The 16,392-nt window shown below is 35.4% G+C and overlaps 1 long non-coding RNA gene across 2 annotated transcripts in view; it reads left to right on the plus strand.

Annotated features, from left to right (window-relative positions):
- Positions 1-16,392, plus strand: part of LOC125174398 (uncharacterized) — an 872,840-nt gene that overhangs the window by 210,211 nt on the left and 646,237 nt on the right. The window contains exon 2 of one of the 2 annotated variants that reach the window (XR_007155439.1): positions 9,408-9,492. The exons of the other annotated variant lie outside the window; for it this stretch is intronic. This is a non-coding gene — a long non-coding RNA (uncharacterized LOC125174398). The remainder of the gene's footprint in view (positions 1-9,407; positions 9,493-16,392) is intronic. 2 annotated transcript variants of the gene reach the window in all.

Raw genomic sequence — 16,392 nt, forward strand, 5'->3', positions numbered from 1 at the left:
TTTTCATTCATTGGTTTCCGTGTACTTTTTAATTTCCTCTTTAATTTCTTGGTCAACCCATTCATTATTTAGTAGGATGTTCTTTTTTTAAATTTTTTTTAATGTTTATTTATTTTTGAGAGAGAGACAGTGTGAGTGGGGGAGGAATGGAGAGAGAGGGAGACACAGAATCTGAAGCAGCCTCCAGGTTCTGGGCTGTCAGCCCAGAGCCCGATGTGGGGCTCGAACTCACGAATCGCGAGATCATGTCCGGAACTGAAGTCGGACGCTTACCAACTGAGCCACCCAGGCACCCCAGTAGGATGTTCTTTAATCTCCAAGTATTCATGGTCTTTCCAAATAATTTCTTGTGATGGATTTCAAGTTTCATAGTGTTGTCGTCTGAAATATGCAAGGTATAATCTCGATCTTTTTGTATTTCTGAGGGCTTATTTGTGTCCCAGTATGTGATCTATTCCAGAGAGTGTATTGTGTGCACTTGAGAAGAATGTGTATTCTACTTCAGGATGAAATGTTCTGAATATAACTGTTAAGTTTATCCAGTGTAGTGTGTCATTCAAAGCCATTGTTTCCTTGTTGATTTTCTCCTTAGATGATCTATACATTGTTGTAAGTGGGGTATTGAAATCACCTATTATTATGGTATTGTTAACAATGAGTTTCTTTATGTTTGTGATGAATTATTTTATGTATTTCGGTTCTCACAAGTTGGGGGCATAAATATCTAATAATTGTTAGATCTTCTTGGTGGGATAGACTTCTTAATTATGACATAATGCCCTTCTTCATCTCTTGTTACATTTTTATTTTAAAATCTAGTTTGTCTGATAGAAGTACAACTACTCCAGGTTTCTTTTGATTACCACTAACACAATAGATGGTTCTCCACCCCTTTACTTTCGATCTGAAGGTGTCTTTAGGTCTAAAATGGGTCTCTTGTAAGCAGCATATAGATGGGTCTTCTTTTCTTATCCATTCTGATACCTTATGTCTTTTGATTGGTGCGTTTAGCCCATTGACATTTATAGTGAGTACCGAAAGATGAATTTAGTGCCATTGTGTTGCCTGTAGATTTGGAGTTTCTGGTAACATTCTCTGGTCCTTTTTAGTATTTGTTGCTTTTGGCCTTTTTGTTGTTTTGTTTAATCTTTTCTCCACTCAAAGAGTCCCCCTTAAAATTTCTTGCATGGCTGTCTTAGTGGTCACAATCTCCTTTAGTTTTTATTTCTCTGAGAAACTCTTATCTCTACTATTTTAAATGACAGCCTTGCTGGATAAAGAATTCTTGGCTGCATATTTTTCCATTTCAGCACATTAAATATATCATGTCATTCCTTTCTGGCCTTTCAGGTTTCCGTGGATAGGTCTGCTGTGAACGTGATCTGTCTCCCCTTATAGGTTAAAGACCTTTTTTCCCTTGCTGCTTTCATAATTCTTTCCTTGTCTGTGTTTCTTGTGAATTTGATTATGATATATGCCTTGTTGATGGTCGTTTTATGTTGAATCTGATGAGAGTCCTCTGTGTTCCCTGGATTTGGTGTCTGTGGCCTTCCCCAGATTAGGAAAGTTTTCTACTATAATTTGCTCACATAAGCCTTCTGTGTTTTTTTCTCTCTTTCTCTTAATAACTCACTGGGTTCTCTATGTCTTGTATCATGCTCTTTTGCCTTTGTTTCCCTCTTGTTTTCGAATTCATTATTCTCCATAGTTTTGTCTTCTGTATTACTGATGTGCAGCTCTGCTTTGTGCATCTTTGCTGTCATGTCATCCATTCGAGATTGCATCTTGGTGGTAGCATTTTTAATTTTGTCCCGACTGGATTTTACTTCTTTTACCTCTGCAGACAGGGATTCTGTGCTTTTTTCAACACCAGCTATAATAAGAATTTATCGTGGTTCTAAATTCTAGTTCAGACGTCTTGCTTATATCTGTGTTGATTAAGCTTTGGGCTATTATTTCTTCCTGTCCTTTCTTTTGGGGTGAATTCCTTCCTTTTGTCATTTTGGAGGAAGAAACAATTAATAAAATAAAAAATTAAAATTAAATTAAATTAAAAACAGAAAATGAAGCTAGAATGTAGGTGTGTTTTGGTCTTATTGAAAGAAGCTTGATAGAATAGAGCAAAAGGGGAAAGAAAAGAAAGAATGATAAGAAAATAAAAATTAAAAAAAATTAATAATAAAATATACTAAAATGAAATAAAGAAAATGAAATAGAATAAATTTTTTTAAAAGATACAAATAATTCAAAAAAAATAAATAAAAATAAATTTATTTTTCTGTATCCCAGAAAAAGGAAAAAAAGAAAATAAAACAATTTAAATGAAGAAGCAAAATAAATAAATAAATAAATAAATAAATAAATAAGTAAGTAAGTAAGTAAGTGAACCAGTAAAGAGAATGAAACCCAAATGACGTTACATCCAGTGTTCCCCTAGAACTCAAACTCTAAAGCACTCTATAGTCCGTACACTAAGCAGGCAGGGATACTTGTACTGTCTTCTAGGGAAGAAGCTTAGAGGGCACAGTTGGGTGAGGCTTGGTGTAAAGGCTCTGTTATCCAATAGGTGGTGCTACTTAGCTCACTGGGGTGGATCAGTGTGGCATGTGTGCATGTGCATATGCATGTGCATGTGTGGGAGAGGTGGAAATGACTTTATCTAGCTCCTTAGTCTCTGACACAGGAACTTTGTGCTGTTACCAACCTGCAGTCAAGCACCTCTCCTTTGTCTCAGGCTTCCATCCACTCCCCACCTCTACCCTGGATGTTGCTTTAAATTTCTGGAAAATTATAACCAGACTACACAAATAATTCAAATGGTTATGAAGAGAAGGGTACAACTGTTTTTTTAATATTTATTTTTGAGAGAGAGAGAGAGGGTGGGTGAGCATGCACATGCATGTGGGAGGGGCAGAGAGAGAGGGAGACAGAATCTCAAGCAGGCTCCACACTGTCAATGCAGAGCCGGACATGGGGCTTGAACTTGTGAACTGTGAGATCGTGACCTGAGCCAAAATCAAGAGTTGAAGGCTTAACCTACTGAGCCACCCAGGCACCACTTGACTAACTGTTAAAGAAGTAACAATAAGAGTTATATTCTAATATATAATTGCAGAGGCAATATACTGTTGTTTTAAATAATATGGAGTTTGAAGATACACTGTGGATATTCCATGTATTTGCTATGTAACCTTGGGCAAGCTTCTTAATCTCTCTGTGTATCAGTCACCTCGTTTCTCACTGGCATTATAATAGTATATACTTTATATAGTTTTTTATTTAATGTATATAAAACAGGTAAACAATAATTTGCATATAGAAAACCCTTATGATAAGCAACATGTCTCAAAAATGTTATATTGGAAAATCTAAAAATGAGGTATCATTAATTCATATATGTTCATATTTAGAACTTGTTGAAGAGTACCCTTAAGACTTAATTTATATGACTGCTTCTTACATATCTTATTAGAAGAAAAAAATTGTTGGAGCTGTGGATATTAACTTAGACAGTTTTACAGTTTAGTTACTACTCAATTGTGTAACTTTTATTATAGCAAGAAACTTAACATGAGATTTACCCACTTAATAAATTTTTGTGTGTACAATACAGTATTATTAACTGCAGGTACTACATTGTAGAACAGATCTCTGGAACATCCTTATCTTGAATAACTAAAAGTTTATACTTGTTGAACAATAGTTCCAATTTCCCCCCTCCATCTGTCTCTAACAACTGCCATTATATTTTCTGTTTCTATGAGTTTGACTTTTGGAATCATGTGAATGGAATCATGCAGTATTTGTCCTTCTGTGACTGACTTATTTCACTTAGCATGAAGTCCTACAGGTTCATCTATTTTGTCACATATGGCAGGATTTCTATTTTTTAAGACTGAATAATATTTCATTGTATGTATATGCCACATTTTCTAAATTCATTCATCCATTGATGGACATTCAGGATATTCTCATATCTTGGCTATTATGAATAATGCTACAATGAACATGAGAGTGCAGCTGTCTCTTTGAGATTCAGATTTCAGTTCTTTTGGATATATCCCCAGAGGTTGGATTTATGAAACACATGGAAGTTCTGTTTTTAAATTTTATGAGGAACCACCATACTGTTTTCCATAGCAGTTGTACCATTTTCTGTTCCCACTGACAGTATGCAAGGGTTATAATTTCTTCACATCCTTGTCAACACTTACTAAGAATATGATATTGGCATAAAGACAGACATATAGACAAATGGAATAGAAAAGAGAGCCCATAAAGATGCTAGGAATATGCAATGGGGAAAGGATAATCTTTTCAATAAATGGTCTTGGGAAAACCGTAACTCTATATGCAAAAGAATAAAATTGAATCCATACCTTTCATCATATACAAAGTTCAATTCAAAATAGATTAAATGTTTAAACCTTTAAACTGTCAAACTGGAAGAAAACATAGGTGGAAGAGCATCTTGACATTGGGTTTAGTAATGACTTCTTTGATATGACACCAAAATCACGGCCAAAAAACAAAAAGCAAAAATAGGCATTAGGGGTACATCAGAATATAAAGCTTCCACAGAGCAAAGCTAATGACCAACAGAAAGCAACCTAGAGAATGAGAGAAAATATTTGCAAGCCATATATGTGATAAGGTGTTCATATCTGAAATATATAGGGAGCTTTCAAAATTCAGTATCAAAAAAAAAACACCAGATAGTCTTTTTTTTTTTTTTTTGTAAGTTTATTTTATTATGAGCGCGAGAGGGAGAGGGAGAGAGAGGGAGAGAGAATCTCTAGTAGGCTCAGCACTGCCAGTGCAGAACCTGATGTGGGACTTGAACCCATGAACTGTGAGATCAGGAATGGAGCCGAAATCAAGAGTCAGAAGCTTTAACACACTGAGCCATCCAGGCACCACTCCACTAAATAATCTTAATTAAAGTGGGTAAAGGACTGGAATAGACACTTATACAAAGAAGGCATACTAATGGACGAGGATCTGAAAAGGTGTTCAGTATCACTAATCTTCAGGGAAATGCAAATCAAAACCACAGTGACCACCCTACGCTTATTAGGATGGAGATTATCCAAAAAAGTAAATGTCATTGTTTTATAATAATTTCTGTAAATCATAAGATTTAATTATTCAGCTTATGTCTAATCTCATTGTAATAATAGTAAGTTCCTTGCAATAATTTGGGTAGCCACAATATATATTTGCATACTCACAGATTAAGATCACAGTTTTGGTTACTGGGAGATCCTGGATGAAGGAGTTGCCAATTTGATGTCTGGTGAGATTCTTAGATACCTGTCTTTTTGGTGTAGCCTCATGTAGTGGAAGCTGGTGTAGGAACTCTTTGGAACTCTCTTTTATAAGGGCATTAATCTCATTTTTTAAAATTTATTTATTTGTTTTGAGAGAGAGGGAGAGAGAGAGACAGAGACAGAGAGCTAGGGAGGGGCAGAGAAAGGGAAAGAGAGACAGAATCCCAAGCACTGTCAGTGCAGAGCCCAATACAGGGCTCGAACTCACTAACCTTGAGATCATGACCTAAGCCAAAATCAAGTCAATAGTTGGATTCTTACTGACTGAGCCACCCAGGCACCCCTAATCTCATTTCTAATCACTTCCCAAAAGCCTTAGCTCCACATACCCTCTCATTGGGAATTAGGTTTCAACAATGGATTTAGGGGGGGCATAAACATAAAGTCTATAGCAGATATTAACTGAAAGTTTAGTGTCTTCATTTATTTATAGCTTTGCTGTTATTCCCTATGAATTCTCTATCCTTAAGTGGTTTTCAGAAGCAGGCATGGTAGGGCAGTTCTTTGGGGACATTGGAAGAGTAAGACAAAAGTCCACCACTTTTATTTTATTTTATTTTATTTTATTTTATTTTATTTTTATTTTATTTTTTATTTTATTTTATTAATTTATTTTATTTTTAAAGGAGATTTTTTAATTAAAAATATTAATGTTTATTTATATTTTGAGAGAGAGAGAGAGAGAGAGAGAGAGACAGACAGACAAACAGACAGACTTGGGGAGGGCAGAGAGAGAGGGAGACACAGAATCTGAAGCAGGCTCCGGGCTCTGAGCTGTTAGCACAGAGCCTGATGTAGGGCTTAAACTCACGAGTCAAAGTCAGATGCTCAACTGACTGAGCCACCCAGGCACCCCAACCACCACATTTATGTTAATGTTTTATATACAATATCAGCTTAGAAAACACTAGTGAATTTCCATGCTTTAAATGTCTTTTCCTTTAACCTGGTCCTGTGTTCATGGAGTAGAATAGTTGAAAGAGACTGGTGTGATAGAAAAGGAGTGTAGCAGTGGAGAAAAACACTTAATTTTTAGGTCATCTGTAAAATGTCTCTAAATTCTTTTGGGCTGGTGTGTTCTGAGATGGATTTGGTTCAGTCCCTTTCCTAGGCATTCAGGTAGTGTCTGATGTTTGTGGCTGGTTTATCTTGGATCTCATCTCTCTTTTACACTAATTTGGGTTGATAGTCCTTCACTAGTAATATTTGCTGCTGCTTCATCATCCTTTGGCTCTTATCTTTGAATGTCTGCCACATTCTACATTTGGATTCTTGCCTTAGTTGTCTTCAGCTTCCATTTCACAGTGACTTTTACCTTTGAGCTATAGCACATTTATAGAAGTCTTCTTGGCTCTCAGTTGGGTTACTTTTATGGACTGTAAAAAGCATGTGCAGATTTCTGGGTCTCACCATGCTAAATGAAGGATATTCAAGAGTGCCAACTAATTGCTCTTGCCAAATAACCATGCTGATCTTCCCTCTCTTCTTCACTGATGTAGAAGAGTAACATTGTATGGGGTGTCTCCTTCCTAAATCTCAGATATGGTGTGTCTAAAGATGTGTAAAAGTCTTTACTGTTAGGTTTGAAATCTGTTCAAGTCAGATTAAGACATCTGCCTAGATTCTTGCTTTTATGTATCTGTGGGTTTTTCCATACAAACCCGTGAGATCAAGACAGGTGGTGTTTCTTGGTTGGGGGTTCCCTTGGGTTAATCTTTATGATCAGATCTGTAAGGCTTAGCTCTTATAACTGCAAATAATATAAAATATTTTCATAAACATTATATTCAAAAATTTTCTATTGTTTGCCATCTCACATAAAAATTCCACTCTGCATATAATTAATGGATTCTTTAGAATATTGAAAATATAAAATATGAATTCGATATTAGTCTGTATATACATATATACACATATATATGTATTTTAAGATATTTCCTCTAGTACATAAATAAATAGAGCATAATGATCAGTTGGCACACATTTTTGTAGGAAACATGATCACATTTAAAGGAAATCTTGTCAAAAATGTTAAAAAAGGCAACACTAAAGTTCTAAGAGCTTGCTAGTAGAAGGTGGATGGGAGTAATCCTCAAGTTCAAGTTTCCCTCACACAGTACCCTAAAGATTCCTCTGGTGGGCTTTAGAAGTGCGCTTTTTTTTTTTTTTAGGAGAAAATGTCTACAGATTTTATTAGGCACTCAAAGTAACTGAAAAAAATCAGTTTTACAAATTCTGCTCTGATTTCATATTCTCATAAGTTCCTTGACAAAAAGTAAGTTCGGGGAAATACCTATGGTCTATCCATATATTGTATTCCTTATCTGAAAGATGGTCAAGAATTTGTGTATAAAAATGAATGAGAGACTTAGAATTATAAAGAAAAATATCTTAACCACAAATTCTATATCAAACATTACATTTTATATTTGAAATTTTATTAGCACATTATAGTTTTAATTTAGTTTTTGCATATGAAGTCCTTTTTTCAAGTACTATTGCTGCCACTTATTGTCAGAGACAAGGCACATGATCTTTCAAAGTCTCTATACCTGTGTGTATAAGATGACCTAGATAGACAGTATATGAGATATATGGAAATGATGTTTTATTTGTAGAATATGTTATGGACTGTATTAATATTAAGAATATACTCACCTGAAAAGAAAACTGCTGTTTTGTGAGTGTGGTTAGAGCACTCTAGAGATAAAAGGTATTAGTTGTTTTTGTTAGTTGCTAAATAAACAAGCTAATGAACTCTATTTTGTAAAATAAGCAGAATATCAAATATTTAAGTAATAGTGTTTATATTCCAATTACAGTAAAAAATATATATTATTATTTGATAGATTATGCTAGGCAACAGCTCATTCTCCTTGAAATTAGAGTTTAACAAACATGGGGCATATTGCATGTATATATAATGGAATATCTTAAAGGGAATGCTATTTTATTTAAAAAAAATTAAGTTTTTTTTAGATTTATTTGAGAGAGAGAGAGGCTAAGCAGGGAAGGGGCAGGGAGAGAGGGAGAGAGAGAATCCCAAGCAGGCTCTGAGCTGTCAGTACAGAGCCCCTTGTTGGGCTTGATCTCATGAACCAAGAGATCATGACCTGAACTGATTTCGAGTCAGATGCTTAGCTGACAGCCACCCAGGCACCCCATGACCGATGCTATTTTGAATTATTTTTCAATTCAAAATAATTTTAAGGAAAAATATAAATGTAATTTATTTTCTATTATAGATCAATGTCAAGCACATATCAATACATAGTTTTTTTCCAAGAACACATAAAAGATTATGCTTGTTATATTTAATTTTTTGTCACTAGATGGCATACTATATGTAAAAATGAAGAAGTTATGAAATTGAGGACATTAAATTTACACAAATGTGTAAATTGTCAGAGAATACTATCAAGTTCAAGTAACAATAACTATGAAGGAAACTAAAATTTCATTAATAAGACTCACTTCAAGGTTATTTTTGTCATGACAATTTAATGATTTAATGATTTTTGAAATAATAAAAAAGTCATTTTAATCACTAATATGGATATAGTTTACAAATCTCATTAAATTTTAGTGTAGAGTTAATTTAGAAGATCACCACATTGAAATAATTATCAAATGAATTAATGTAATTTGGTTTAACAAGAACAACAAAAATTCTAATTTAAGAAAGAGAAAATAAATTTGTAGCATTTAGTGAATACTCAGATTATTTCATTCATTCACATGTGTGATTTATTTAAAAATTGCTAATCGAAAGATTTCTTTTTATTCTAAAGTATTCCAACCTACATTTTGTTTGCTGTCAGTGTCATAAAGGGAAAGAGATGAGAGTTCATATTTTGGTTATTTAGTGCTGTATAAAAACTACCTCTAATACTAAGTTTTAAAGCAACAATATGCATGCTGATGATTTTTTATTCCTTATTTGGGAAATGCTCAATGGGAACAGCATATCTCTCTTCTATGTACAGTGTGTTGACTGAGGCCACAATTACAATGTGGCTGGTCGTTGACCGAAAATTAAGCTGGGACTGTAAACTGGGCCTAAATTTTCTTCTGCAGGGTTACTAAAGCTTTGGCTACAGCATGGCAGCCTAGACTTCGAGAGACAAGATACAGAACTTGACAGTCGTCTTAAAAGGTTAAGGTAACTGACACAGATTCACTTTTCACTGTATTCTATTGAACAGACCCAGTTAGTTCAGATTCAAGTGGGTAGAGAAATAGACCACACATTTCTGTGAGGGTAGTGACAAAGAATTTATAGTTCTCTTTAATCTGCAACATTCTGCCCTCTAGCCATAATTGTGTACATGCCTCCCACATGTAAAATACCCTTCTTCCCTGTAAGATGTAAAGATTTATCTCATTAGTCATCATGCTCAAAGCCAGAATATATCAGAAGATACAGGTATGGAAGTTGTTCTTCAGGTGTGGTTTCTATCAATCTAAAAAAAACATGAAGTAAAATTAAAAATGTTGTGCCCTCCATACACAAAAAAGGAAAATGGGAGGCACATAGAAAAAGTCATTAACTGATAGCGATTCTGAAATCTCTGGTTACATAGTGCCAGTTATTTGATTAGTGCTCAGTTCTGATCCCAGGGAATGGTTTTCTGTGGCTCTTGGTTTCACTCTGTAAGCTCTTGGCTCTGCCCTTTCACATTAGAAATGTTTCAGATTTACAACTATATAGATTTCTCAACCTGGGTCATGCTCATGGATAGGCTCATGCTCATGGATGAGTGTAGAGGCCACTCTTTATTTTAAACTATCTCTGTCTCTTCCAGTGCAAGTGGATTAATCTTTTGAAAACTTTGTGAATTCTTTTATGCTATTTATATTTAACTCAGTGAGACAAAACGTGAGACAAAGAAGACCTTTCTTTACCTTAGGTCACATTTGAGGCTGCTCTTGGACAACGCTCTAAAGATATTTACAAGCTCTTCTGTCTAGTTGCACGATTCTATAGGACATGTCCTTAAATCTTTCTGAAGTCTTAGCAAAGAGTCTTGCAAGATCCACTGTTGATATTTTTGACTCAGAGGCCATTTTACTGAATTTAAAGTCACACTGAATTTAATCTTTTATCTGAGGCCATTTATTACTGTGATAACTTATAGTTGTTGTTTAAAGGCTTGGAGTGATAAAGTTTTATTTTCAAACATAATCCTGCTCCCTTATTTTTCCTTTTTGTACCTGAAGACTGAAGAATTAATGTTAGCCCTTCTTACAGCATTGCCCTTTATCGTAACAAACCAGTTAGTACCCACAGCATTCTTCCCGGAAACTTCCTAGGCTGTATCTATGAATTAACTAGATACCATTTCTGTACCCCAGACCATCTTAAGTAACAGTACTGGCAAATGTTATTTCATTTTCCTCTATATTCAGTAACATTATCACTATCCTTCCAGCGTTAGTACCCTGAGAGCTTTTCCTATCATTCATTTTCAAAGCTAATTCCACAAGACTTAGGTTTCTGTTTCAGTAGTACACTATTTCTAGAATGAAATTTTGTTTTGGCTCATATTGTTGAATAACAAACCACTCCAAAACTTAATGGCTTAAAACAACTGTAATCACCTATTTTCTCATTATTATGGTAATCAAGGCTTGATGGCAATATCTTATCTGTGCTTCATGTGGTACTAGCTGAGCTGATTTGACTGAGGCCAGAAGACCCATGTCCACATGGGGGCAAGTTGGTGGTGCTGGTTATCATAATGCAGCTCAGCACACTGGGCTAGGGACCTCAATTCTTTTTCATATTACTGTTTGCGTTTCTTTACAACATAGTAACTGAGTTCAAAGATGGAGGAAGCAGAAGCTTCCCGTATTCTTAAAGGCTAGACCCTGAACTGGCACAATAGCATTCACATCATGTTTCTCTTTTACAAAGCAGTCACAAACTTAGTCCACTTAGAATAAATTTATGAAATAAACTTAATTTTTTGTGGGGGAATGAAAAAGAATGCTAAGCCATTATTACTCAACCACAGTTAGTAGTACCATTTATACTATTTATAAAATAATGTCACATATCTTTCTATATAAGTATTTGTTAAATTTTGAAATACTTCTAAAATTATAGAAAAAGTTGCAAAGATAGTACAGAGTACCCTTATTACCCACATCCGGTTTCTTCCATTTTTAACATACCACAATGAAACAATTATAAAAAATCGAACTGGCATTTGTACTTACTATTAACTAATTCTAGACCTTATTTGTATTTCTCCAGTTTTTCCATTAATGTCTCTTTCTATTCCAGATTCAAATCTAAGGTACTGTACTACAGTTAGTTGTCATATCACCCCAGTCCCCTCTGATTTGTGACATTTTCTGTCTTCCCTAGTCTTCTATGACTTTGACAGTCTTTAAAAGCACTGGCCAAGGCGCACCTGGGTGGCTCAGTTGGTTGAGTGTTTGACTTAATCTCAGGTCATGATCTCATGGTCTGTGGGCTGGAGCCCTGTGTTGGGATCTGTGCTGACAGCTCAGAGCCTGGAGCCTGCTTCGGATTCTGTGTCTCCCTCTCTTTCTGTCTCTCTCCAGTTTGTTCTTTTTCTCTCTATCTCAATAATAAGTAAACTTACATTTTTTAAAAAAATAAAACACTGGCCAGTTATTTAGAATATACTCAATGAGGTACATTATCTGATTGATTTTGTTTTCATGTTTATATTATAATAATGGGTTTTGGGAAATACTAAACAGTATCTTTCCCATCACATCAGATCAGGTAATATATGAATATAACATTACTAGGAACGTTAACCTTTATCATTTGATTAAGATAATATTTGCTGGATTCATCCACTGTAAAAATTACTAATTTACCTTTCTCTAATATATCTTTGGAAGTAAGTCACTATGTGTAGCCCACCCTCAAGCAGGGCCTAGAAAAGTGGCTAGGTTCTACCTCTTGAAAGAAGGATATAGATATAGTTATAGATACAGATATACACACACACATATATTAGGTAGTTCTTTTATGAGGAAGATTTGTCTCTGCTCTACAATGTATTTGCTCATTTTTTAATATTAGTATGGATTCATAAATATGTATTTTTTATTTCGGGTTATAATCCAGAACTACTTTATTTATTCATGGCTCAAATTGATTCAGCTTTATTTACCAGAGACTCTTCCAAGTTGGTTAATGTATCCCTTTAACATATCCTATTCTTTTGGTTCTCCTTAATATATATTTTTAAAATTTTTACAATAGATTCAGATTTACAGAAAAGTTGTCTCATGGTTTGATTGGGGTTATGGGTTTGGGAAAGGCAGACTGCAATGATAAATTGCCATTCTCATCATATCATATCAAAGGTATGTCTTATGACTGTTGATCTTAACCTTGATCACCTGACTGAGGTGTAGTGTTTGGTTAGGTTTCTATACCATAATGTTAGCTTTTCCCCCTTTCTATTCTGAAGTCCTGGGGGAGAGTCATTATGGTCAGATTACACTTTAAGGAATGGGGACTTATATCCTACTTCCTGGAGGAGGAAATATCTATAGAAATTATTTGAATTCCTTCTCAATGGAGACCTCTCTATTCTGTCCCACTGAGGGGTGGGACAAGTGGTGAGATATTGGTTAAAGAATAAAAACTTTCAGTTATAAGATGAATAAGTACTGGAGATATAATATGTAGTATCTGGAGATATAATTTACATACAGTATGGTGACTATTGTTACTAATATGTATTATATACTTGAAATTTGATAAGAGAATGATCCTAAGTGTTCTTATACACAAAGTGGTAACTGTGTTAAGGTGATGGATATGTTAATTAGTTTTGTTGCCACAGTCATTTCACAGAGTATACATATACTGAATGGTTGCACTGTACACTTTAAATATATACAATTTTTTATATGGTTATAGCCCAGTAGGGTTGGAAACAAATATTAACACTGTCTCTTAGCCTCTCTCTCTCTCTCTCTCTCTTTCTCTGTATGAGTCACATATTCTTGTATTTAGGTGTAATCTTGTTTATAAAGGAATTTCAAGAGTGGTATAATCCTAGAATGTTATTTGTATTTCCTATCTACCTGTTGTACATAATATCCTCATTTACTATTCCTTAAATAGTACCCTGGGAACATTCTGGTCACTTTTGTTTATGAACATTTAAATCTGATTTAAAACTTTAATCTCAAGTTCAATTTAAATTTTGTGTCTTTACCATCCTCAAATGCAGACTTAAGCCATACCCCTGGTTTAATAGTGATAGCTTTTAGGGAGATAAAATGCAAAACCTGACTTTGTGGCATCCTCTAATCCTATCCCTTTTTAAGGCCAATCTCCTTTAATGTTGGAGATAAGGAGTCGAAGGAGCATGGACATCTTAATGGAAACTGCCACTGACCATGGTAGAGAGATATCCCAGTCCTAGCTCAGGTCAAATGTCCATCTGGTTCCATTTTCTGCTAGTAGTCTATACTCTGATTTGGGAGATGTGACCCCTGTAGAGGAGCCATGGACAGTTATGAAATCCCCTTTTTACAGTCTTTTACTAAATTCCATGGGGGTGAATCCTGTGCTCTTCTTCTTGTTTGTATGACTCTAGTCAACGTTTCTCACCTCCATAATCTTTATACTAGAATTAAGCACCAGTCTCCATATTCATGGATATTCCTAACATTGAGACATACTACAAATAGTGTTTTAAGAATAGTTCTACCAAGGCTGCCTGGATGGCTCTGCTGGATGTGTCTAAAGTCACCTCATAGTTCATGAGGCCCAACCCTCCCTCAGGCTCTCTGCTATCAGTGCAGAGCCCTTTTCTGATCCTTTATCCCCCCCCCCCACCTCTCTCTGCCCTCCCCACTCATGTTCTCTCTCTCAAAATGAATAAACATTAACAAAAATAATTCTACCAAATTACCTTTTCTTGGAACCTCTAAAGTAAATCTTCAGATTTAGTATCTCATAAAACAAGAAGATAGCTTTATTGCATGGTGATTAATTTGTTGTTGGGTTGACTGCTCTCCTTTTCCACTTTATGGGGGAAAAAAAAGATCTTGTCATCCTGGACACTTGAAACACTGTACCTCTCCTCTGTCCTCTTTTTAGGGATTGAGTTTTAAGTTAAAGGATAGTCTGTGGTTATTGCGATAGTTCTAGGAAGCTTAAGTAAATAACTCCTACTTCGCCTACTGCCCTAAATTTTGGTGGTTCTTTTTAGCATGTTGAGAGCTTTGAATATCTTATATTACATATACTGAAACTCAACATCATGTTACTATATAAACTGCTATCTTGTACATATCAGCATGTAGCTCTTTGTAATGCAATGCAAAACAAGTACCAGAACTTGTGACCAAAGAAGTCAATATAGTGAAAATTGAGCAATCTTGTCATTCTTTCTTCATTAAATGTCAGTAGATAGAGAATCTGAGACTTCTTTTGAGGCTACATCTAAAGGACAAATTAGTCATCCTACATGAGGATAGGGGATCAATGAGAAATTTTATGCTGTCATCTTATTGGGGCGCCTGGGTGGCGCAGTCGGTTAAGCGTCCGACTTCAGCCAGGTCACGATCTCGCGGTCTGTGAGTTCGAGCCCCGCGTCAGGCTCTGGGCTGATGGCTCAGAGCCTGGAGCCTGTTTCCGATTCTGTGTCTCCCTCTCTCTCTGCCCCTCCCCCGTTCGTGCTCTGTCTCTCTCTGTCCCAAAAATAAATAAATGTTGAAAAAAAAAATTAAAGAAAAAAATTTATGCTGTCATCTTATAAAGTGAGAACAGAAGTCACAGTAAGAGGCTTAAAAAGTAGATATGGGGCACCTGGGTGGCTGAGTCAGTTAAGTATCTCATTCTCGATCTCAGCTCAGGTCTTGATCTTACTGTTTGTGTGTCTCAGCCCCATATGGGGCTCTGCTCTAATGGCTCAAACCTGCTTGAGTTCTCTCTCTTCCTCTCTCTGCCCCTTCCCTGCTTGTTCCCTCTCTCTCTCTGTCTCTCTCTCTCTCTCTCTCTCTCTCTCTTTTTCTCAAAATAAATAAATACACTTAAAAAAGTAAATATGGATATATTATCTGTCATTATATATAAATATAGGAAACATTTATATCAAGGTTTTGATGAAACAGAATTTGGTTCACTTTAGTTACACAATATGAATGCTAAGTATATTTCAAACAATGTGTTATTACTCAACATTAAAATGAAGAAAACGTATCTTACAGTCTAGGAATTCTAGGGGAGCTTGGGTAGCTCAGTTGGGAAAGCATACAACCCTTGATTTTGACTTAGGTCATGATCTCATGGTTTGTGGAATCAAGCCCTACGTTGGGCTTTGCACTGATGGCATGTTGGGCTCTGCACTGACAGCACAGAACCTGCTTGAGAGTCTCTCTCCTTCCTTCTCTCTCTGCCCCTCCCTCGCTCTCTCTCTTTCTCAAAATAAACAAACATTTTTTAAAAAAAATCTAGGAATTCTATCCAGTAGAAGTACTGGATGATGATGATGAGTAATCGTAATTAATAGTTTATGTAAATGAGATTAAACAGTGAAAATTGTAATCTGTGAAGACGAACCATATTTACCATCGTTCTTATCCATTCCAAAGGTGGAAATGGCAGAATGCATTGTGATACGTCTAGAAAAGAGGAACTGGGAGGATGGATACCTGGTACAAAATATTTTAATGTTTTCCTTCCCCACACTTTTTACTAACATCTTTAGAAATAATACGGGCTTTATAGATATTCAGTACACCTGAAATGTTTATGTGGGCTACAGGCAATTGGCATTGTAGTTTGGAAGGCATTGTAGTATGGGACCCTAGAGTAAAACAAGTAAGATCTAGTTAGGAAAAGAAAGAGATAGACATTTTAAGCAGAAATTTGAGCCATGAACATATGGAATATTAGAGACAGAGTTCAAAGAAAAATCTACCTCCTTCACATTTATCTTTCTGCTCCAGACTCACCCTGGGAGGGAGTTGTAATATAAGATATGAGAGATATTATCATTAAAGAGAATTCCTTATCTTATGAATGTACTTTGAAGGATGTAACAATATATAG

The sequence above is a fragment of the Prionailurus viverrinus genome, chromosome C2, assembly GCF_022837055.1.
Source record: "Prionailurus viverrinus isolate Anna chromosome C2, UM_Priviv_1.0, whole genome shotgun sequence".
Taxonomy (NCBI): domain Eukaryota; kingdom Metazoa; phylum Chordata; class Mammalia; order Carnivora; family Felidae; genus Prionailurus; species Prionailurus viverrinus.